This window comes from Podarcis gaigeae (genome assembly GCF_964106915.1).
Source record: "Podarcis gaigeae genome assembly, chromosome: 17".
NCBI classification, from domain to species: Eukaryota; Metazoa; Chordata; class Lepidosauria; order Squamata; family Lacertidae; genus Podarcis; species Podarcis gaigeae.
The window spans coordinates 22454303-22463239 of NC_139694.1; the positions used below are offsets into that span (position 1 = coordinate 22454303).

Below are 8937 nucleotides of genomic sequence, written 5' to 3' on the forward strand. Positions count from 1 at the left end.
TGTTAATAATAATAATAATAATAATAATAATAATAATAATAATAATAGTAATAATAATAAATAAACGGAAACCAAGTAACTGAGAATGAGAGAATGATATTTTGCATTTAACCTCTCTAAGTTCTCTGTTAGGCTCTATGTCTTTTTCTACCACCACCAAGTGCCATCACTTATTCCACCATCCCTTTAGAGCAGGGGTAGGCAACCTTTTTATACCCACCACCCACTAATGCATCTTTCTTGATGGTAAAGAAGTGCTTGATGGAAGGAGGATTCAGCTTGTGCCGTAGAACCCCCTACCGCCCGTCTAGAACCCTGAAACACCCGCGCGTGGGTGGGAGGGACCAGGTTGACTGCTTTAGAGTAAAATGGGAATGATACCACCAGTGGGGGAGCTAACTGCAGGCTTGCTGCTGCTGCTATGTGGATTATTAGGTCTTTGTATAAGGCAGTGGTTCTCAACCTGTGGGTCCCCAGATGTTGTTGGACTACAACTCCCATCATTCCTAGCCAGCATGACAAGTGGTCAGGGATGATGGGAGTTGTAGTCCAACAACATCTGGGGACCCACAGGTTGAGAATCACTGGTATAAGGCATTTTGCATATTTTGACTTTTTTTTTTGGAAAAATCGTAAGTTACAGTTTATACATTTGTCTAACTAACTAAATAATGAATGAATGCTATTAATTCTAAGAAATCCATAAGTTGCATTAAAATGAAAACATCAACCGTGAGTGATTGTGTGAATCAGCTCTGGCAGCACGAGTGAATTTTGAGCACCCTTGATGCCATCCACAAAGGCAAATGCCAACTGTCTCGAAGTAACTGTAGACGTGTAAAGACAGCTGCTTATATATCTGTGATTCTATATGCATTTCTCTCTTGATTTTGACAAGAAGGCAGAATCTCCCTTAGAAAAGAGAAAGCAGTCATGTAGCAATGGATATTGAAATGCCTGGTTGCCACCACTCAATGTTATTGATATCCTAAACATACCATATTTTTCCGTGTATAAGACTATGTTTCCCCCCTTAAAAATAATGTCAAAAATTAGGGGGTGTCTTGTACATGGGGCCATCTCCCTCATTTTCTTAAATCTTGAGTCCCCCAAAATATGGGCGTCTTATAGATGGAAAAATACGGTATATTTTTATATTTTTATTGTTTCAGAAAACAGCAAATCCAAACAAAGCCTGACAATCAGAAGACAAATTTGCTTTCTGATATCTGTTCGGTCAGTACAGACTTTCCAGGATTTTCCTGTCTTGAACTGGAAGACATAAAGGTGTCAGGGAGGGATTCATGATTCAACTCTGGCCCAAAGAGAGATGTGCTCAGAGCTCTCACCATACATTGCTGGCCATAGATTGCCTGGCCTGCCTTCAGTTAACAGGAGCAAGGCTTGTCATATGTCCCTGAAATCGCCCTATACAAGGTTGCATTTCTCCTTCGGAATAAAACCGCTGAATCTTTCCTTCAAATGGTAAAAGCCACTCCGCAAGACTCAGTGGGAGTTAACAGGGCATTGGACTAGATGACTCTCAAGGACCCTTCAGTCTCTACAATTCTACAATTATTTATTGTTGACCTTCTTTCTGATGATGCCTTGCCTATAAGAATCCAGCAAATAGCAGCACCCCATTATTCTCTTTGGAGAGGAGTGGTCGCTTTGTACCAGCAACAAGAGACAACAGCAAGCCAACAGCTGTACAAATGCCAATCATATTAATTTGTTTCCCTGACAGGTTACCAAAAGAAAAATGGAATAGGAATAATAATAATAATAATAATAATAATAATAATAATAATAATAATTTATTTATACCCCGCCCACCTGGCTGGGCTTCCCCAGCCACTCTGGGAGGCTTCCAAAAAAATATTAAAATACTGTGATACATCAAACATTAAAAGCTTCCCTAAACAGGGCTGCCTTCAGATGTCTTCTAAAAGTCTGGTAGTTGTTGTTCTCTTTGACACCTGGTGGGAGGGAGCTCCACAGGGAGGGCACCACTACCGAGAAGGCCCTATGCCTGGTTCCCTGTAACTTTATTGACTTGGATCAAATGCTGTAGAGAGGCTATATCTTTTCATGAGGAATATGGGGTTGCAGATTTGGGAAACAAAACTGAAGAGTTAAAGGAGGCGAAAACACACACATGCCTATGATGTGCTTTCCCCTATTACTTGGCAAAGCAAAACAAAGCAGAGCAAAATATATGACAACATTAAACTGTGGACAATCCACTTAGCAGAAGCACTTCAGACATATTATTCCATCTGGGACGAGCAAGCCTTTTGTTTCCAGATTTATATTTTCACTCCGTTGAAATTTGGGCCATTGTTTTAATTTATGCACATCCTTGCCTCGTTTTTATTGTGTGCAGACTGTGAATGAAAGCAGTGCCATTAAGAAAGTAGAAATGTTAATTTCACATAATAAATTTCCTCACTTTCCCCCTTTAATAGTCAAGGAAGAACGTGGTGCATTGGTGTAAAAGTCTAGGAATGTTGTGTGCCAGAATTTTTAACACAACCATTAGTAGCAGAGTGAATATTAATTGCAGATGGTATCTTTTTGTTGCTCAGCTTTGCGATTAAGCTGTCTAATGAAAACCTTCCATTGCTCTGCAATTCCTTTTGTGCGCAAATGTAAATCACTGACGCTCGACAAGTTTCCTTGTTACACTTTTAATGAGAGTATATATAGCAAGGGATCTTTTTGCATCAATTCTGCATTAGCAATAATAGGAAATATCAATGCGTGCTGGGGAAAGGGAAGTATCGAAGCACTGCTATTAGGGAAAAGAAGATAAGGGTTTTTTATTTAACAGTTCAAGCCGTTGTTTTTCTTGAATCTTCTGACCTAATTAATGTAAGCTAGAGCGTATGAGGTAATATAAAATCTATGCAGAAAAGCATCAGGACCAAGGGGCATTATTGTCTGCGGCACCGGGGTGCACAAATTTGCCCAGCGCCCCCAATTTTTTGGGGGGTGGCAGCTCAGAGTTCTTGAGCTTTTAAGGAGGGGGACAGCAAAACCTGCTAACATGAAAAAGTAAAAAGCAGCTGCGATACCTCCGTCTTTCCATTTTTGCGATCATGCTGAAATGAACGACGGTGACAGATACATTGATTTTGCAGCTATTTCGCAATAGAGAACAGAAATGACCCATCAAACGCAATCACCTGGGGTCATGGTTAACAGCTTAGGCGGCTTCAGCAGTGGGCGCCCCACAGAAGAAGAAGAAGAAGAAGAAGAAGAAGAAGAAGAAGAGGAGGAGGAGGAGGAGGAGGAGGAGGAGGAGGAGTTTGAATTTGATATCCCGCTTTATCACTACCCTAAGGAGTCTCAAAGCAGCTAACATTCTCCTTTCCCTTCCTCCCCCACAACAAACACTCTGTGAGGTGAGTGGGGCTGAGAGACTTCAGAGAAGTGTGACTAGCCCAAGGTCACCCAGCAGCTGCATGTGGAGGAGCGGAGATGCAAACCCAGTTCACCAGATTATGAGTCTACCACTCTTAACCACTACACCACACTGGCTCCTGGCTGCCCAGAATTTGGCGCCTGGGTGCAATGCATCCCTAGCACTCCCAGGTAAAGACAGCCCTGTCACAACATCAGGGGATACATGGGGAAGGAGGAATAATTGAAAATAATCTTCCTACTTCCTCCACTGGTATTTGGCGTGAGGGCAACACTATTCATTGCAAGTCTTTGGGACCCATCCCAATGTCTGCTCACATACTTCCCAACCCTGACAACCATTGTCTAAAATGAGAGTGAATCCAAACCAGAGCATCATTCTTCTTCTTCTTCTTCTTCTTCTTCTTCTTCTTCTTCTTCTTCTTCTTCTTCTTCTTCTTCCCTTCATTCGAAGATCACAGTGAGGTTGACAATATACAAACACAAAAATGAATACCAGAGTAGCAGTAACCTCCTCATCTTAAAAGGCCATAGATTATTTAATGAGCCAAAGGCCTGGGAGGAGAGGAATGTTTTTGCCTGGCACCTAGAGATATGTAATGAAGGCAGATTAGAACCGGCCCATTATGTTTGCTTGCTATATGTGCTTCTTGAAGACAAATTACATCTAAATTTTGTTTGAGAATTATGTGTTCAATTTTATTTGTCAGGGAGTCTTGGAAACAAACAAGCATGGTTAATTAGAAAGAATATCTATTGCAAAAAAACCAACAGAGTTCACGAATGCTGTCATCCATCTATCAGTGAAGATGTTCCTACTGAGGAGGCTTCTATCAGTGAAACCAAAAGCAGCACAGCAGAGCTCAGAACCAAGCTTATCCACTGAAATCACTACCCATGTTAATACTTTGGGAAGTGAGGGATATAGGGGTAAATAGAGGAGCATGATGGTTGCATTGGAAGTTAGTAAGGGCACCACAGGGACTTGAACCCCATCCTGGGAACCAGGAGTGCCAGCCACTAGTGCCTTTGGCGTTTCTTTTGAGCAATGCAACAAGGTGAAAAGCAAAACCTGTGAATGTTCTCTAAGGGAGGGAAAACACTCTCTGTGGAGAGATAGCTTTTCTTACCACCATGACTACTGGGGCTCTGCTGGAAGAGCTGGCTTCATTTGAGGGTTGGGAGAACTAAAATTATATAAAGCCAAAATGTTAGCACAGCTCCTTTATGGATCCTTTCTGGGCCCGCCTCCCTCCTCGTTCATTCCCCTTGAAAGAGTGCAATCCAAACTCCTCAGAGCCCTTCTACAAGTTCCTAGATGCGTTTCAAATGCATGGGTCAGACTAGAAACAGGGATGATGAAAGTCAAAGCTCATATTAGTCTAACATCAATATATAAGTGGCCAACTCTGAAACTGCTCCCCTGAGGAATAGCCCCATTGATTCTGAGCAACCAGTTTCAGTCTGGCTGGCAGACAGCAATCTTAAACACTTCAGAAACTGGGCCTTGCTCCCCAAACCCTCATAACTTTGGGCCTGGGCCACGCTAGATCCATGGTTAGGCAAAGGATCATGGACATAGAGAGACAACAGGACTGTACAAGGGTCCCCAATTATAAAATCATAGAAAATGGGAGATATGTAGCCGCTCCAGCAACATATCTCTATTTCCTCACATCCAGAAATGCAAGAAGGGCTTTCACTCTTGCTAGAAGCTCAGCCTGGCCCTCACTAGATCTGGAAGGCTCCTATAGAAGAGTCCCGTATGCACAGAGACTTTGCACCTGCCCACTAGAGGAAATAGGAAGCCCCAAACATATATTTTTAGATGTCCTTTTTATGCAGAGATTCGTAGAGACTCTACTGATCCTTTGCTGAAGAGGCTCGCTGATCTTCCAGACAAGTCTAAACTTAATTCTCTCCTCTTAGGCAAAGATCATAAGAGGACCTGGCTGATAGCCAGATTCTGTGCCTAGATTTGTAGGCACAGATCATCCTCTAGAATAAAATAGCTTACTAGGGAAAAGCTGAAGTCACCCTTTGGGGAGCCTCAGGGTCAATTTTTATGGTAGCCCAAATCTCAGTTGTATGGGTGTATGTATATATCTCAATTTTAACTCATGAGCTATTGCTGCAATCTGCTCTAATTGTGTATTTTATCTTTATGAACACTGTTTTTATTGTGTTATGCAAGCTGGTCTTTGACCGTAATAAATTATCAATCTATCACAGTCCAAATGTAGGTGCCTCTCACCTCAGGTGCAGTGAACTCTAGGAAGACTGAAGGAAAGAAGAGCTGGAACAAAAGAAGAAGTCTTCTCCTACTTGCAGGTGAGCCTCATTGTGGTGACGCAGAATAGGGCCTCTTCTGACAACTCAGTCACCGAAGCCATTGATCTACAGGGGCACAACAGAGAGATGAGATTCAGACTTAAACCTCTGCCATTAAGCTTGGTGTGCAAAGAAGGAAGATTGTTCACCCTTGTGTTTGTCTATCTGAGGGTGACAGTGTGTCTTGTGGTTCAATTTTTGGATTTGCGATCTAGAGTCACTAGTTTGTCCCCAGCCACCTTCCACCAATTGTACAGGAAATGATTTTTTTAAAAATAACAAAAAAACCAAACAGCTTTTCTTACTACTATGACTTCTGGGACTCTGCTGGAAAAGCTGGCTTCATTTGAGGGTTGGGAGTTCTTTGGAGAGACCTGTGCAAAGACCACCAGAAAAGAAAATGGGAAAAAGGAGATACCAATACAAAAAATATTGTCTTGGAAAAAAAAGACCACTGGGTGGTGAAATGTGAACTTACTTAAAGCAGCACAGTCCAAATGCAGGTGTCTCTCACCTCAGGTGCAGTGAACTCTGGGAAGCCTGAAGGGAAAAAGAGCTGGAACAAAAGAAGAAGTCTTCTCCTACCTGCAGGTGAGCCTCATTTTGGTGACACAGAATAGGGCCTCTTCTGACAACTCAGTCACCGCGATCTGAAAGAGTCTTAGCACAAATAGTTGCAGACGGAACACAGTATAGATTTCCTTCCCAGGCAAGCAAGGGATACTCACCTAGAGCCAGTGTGGTGTAGTGGTTAAGAGCAGTAGTCATGTAATCTGGGGAACCAAGTTCGCGTCTCCGCTCCTCCACATGCAGCTGCTGGGTGACCTTGGGCCAGTCACACTTCTCTGAAGTCTCTCAGCCCCACTCACCTCACAGAGTGTTTGTTGTGGGGGAGGAAGGGAAAGGAGAATGTTAGCCGCTTTGAGACTCCTGAAGGGGAGTGAAAGGCGGGATATCAAATCCAAACTCTTCTTCTTCTAGATGTCCTTCAGGCATAATGTATACAACTATATTGCTGCTATCATTGTGATGTAGCGTTTAGGGTTTACTTGTGAGGTATCTGAGCCTGCCATTGCCTTTGAAAATACAAGAGTATTTGATAGTTACCTTCCTTCAGCTGCTATGGTCGCTTCAAAGTGAGAAATTTGTATGCTTTTTTTTGTATAAAGTCAACGCTTTGTGTTGTCTGAGCTATGTGCTAAATAGCTGTTCCTAGAAGATGCTTATCAAAAATAAAATAGAATCCAAAAACCTTGGTTATTACCCCCAGAGAGCCACGTTACGCATCAGGCGTAGTTTTACCTGGCCTGTTCCATAATTACCTTTTGAGCTTCATTTCCCATGTCTTTTCGTAATCTTGCAGGTTCTGCTGGAAAGGCTTAGTGGAGTTGATGTTCTAGTCTGCTTCCTCATTTGATCCTCACAACAACCCTGTGAGGTAGGTTAGGCTGAGAGATAGAGTGTTTCATGGCAGAGTGAGGATTTGAACTCTAGTCTTAGTCTCCCAGTTCCTAATCCACCACTCCAGCCACTCCACTCTCTCAGGGACTTCCCTCAGAGAAAGCAGTTTCCTACAGGATCCTGGACTTACCCTGTCCCTGAGCAGTCACTCTCCAGTCGCCATCAGCAGGTTCATCCTCAAAATGTTTTATTCGCCTTTTCAGAAAGTTTTTAACTTACTGGTTTTTCTCTCCTTCCAAGGCAACCTGAGCCAACATGAAATTAGAAGGAATGGTTTTGTCCTCTTCTTGTCTTCTTTCTTTCCTCCCCACATGCACATTTGTAGCTTCAGCAACAAAAAAACCCAACTTTCTCTTCATGAAATGACTTCTCTAGGTACCTTTTAAAAGAAATGCCTTCTATTTTCCCTACTCATTTTCTCTCTGCTTTAAGCAGACTTCATATCCATGTGCTTCTTCATTTCATCCAAAGACTAATTAGTTTGAGAGGGTCACCTGTGTGGAGGCTGAATGGAGCCCACCCTCCAACAGACGTTTCGCCCTTGGCCTCCATCCACCTGCCCACTAGACCAACCCACCTGCCGCTGCTCTATGCTGGAGCCACAGCCCTGGAGAACGCGGCTGCCCTTCTCTGGCCTGCCTCTCCCCCTCCCTGTCCTGATGGAGCCTCTCACCTCTTCTTGGTGGGCTTCAGCAGCAGCGCCCAGCCCTCCCCCTCTCGGCCAGCTCAGGAGTAGGGTGTTCATGTAGGTGTCCCTTTGCAGGCCATGAGGAGAAGGGGGAGTTACCCCAGCCCTGAAGGCCAGGCCTGAGCATGGCTTGTCTTGCCTCCCCTCAGCTCTGACCTTGAGGAGGGAAAACAAAAAAAATTCCTTCCAGTAGCACCTTAAAGACCAACTAAGTGTGTTCTTGGTATGAGCTTTCGTGTGCATGCACACTTCTTCAGATACACCTCCTTGAGGAGGGAGCCTGTCATGGGGGCACCTAGTTGAGACCCCTCAGAAATGTGCTCCCGGGGCCATGTCCCCCCCCCCCATTATGCCTCCGCTGAGCCCATCTCTTAGGACACACTCAATATCTCTTCCCTTTCATAAGTAATGCTTTTAAGGAACAGCAGACATGGCGCCCTGGAACAATAGACCATTAAAGCATCAGAAAATTTAGACAATGAGGGGTCTTTAGGCACTATTCATATATATCATCTCCTAAAGATTCTTTGTGGTGTACTGTTTGCATGTTTTGGGTGTTTCATACATGATAAACCTGTTTGTTATTATCTAGTGTCCATGATATAATAAGTTGTTGTTGTTTTCTTAATTTTTTTATTCAGATAATATAGTGCTTGGAGGGGTTTGTACTAACCGACCCTCCCAACTCAACAATTCTATGATTCTGTGTATAATTTTTATTATTATTAAATTTTCTGCTTTACGATTTAGAATACTTATTGAAGCATCCTTAAAATATCAATGACTTCCCTTCTTCTCTTTCCATGGTTCATTTTGCATATCATAAATCCCTGCATATTTTACAAAACCCAAACTAATCAGTATTCCATTATTACATCCATCAAAACTTATTTACACCATTGAGTTTATCTTAATGCTGCCAACGTTTTCAAGTGTACACAATTCCCGCCCCCCGTATTCAATAAACGTTTTCCAATCTTCTCTAAACGTATGTTCTTCTTGTTCTCTCATTCTATATGTTAAGTCTGCAA

At 42.9% G+C, this 8937-nt stretch overlaps 1 long non-coding RNA gene across 1 annotated transcript; it reads right to left on the reverse strand.

Annotated features, from left to right (window-relative positions):
- Nucleotides 1-6046: 6046 nt before the first annotated feature.
- On the reverse strand, nucleotides 6047-7431 carry LOC310835272. The gene is made up of 2 exons (XR_014559488.1): nucleotides 7080-7431; nucleotides 6047-6407 (listed from the first exon to the last, which is right to left on the reverse strand). It is a non-coding gene; the product is annotated as an uncharacterized lncRNA (long non-coding RNA).
- Nucleotides 7432-8937: the final 1506 nt, after the last annotated feature.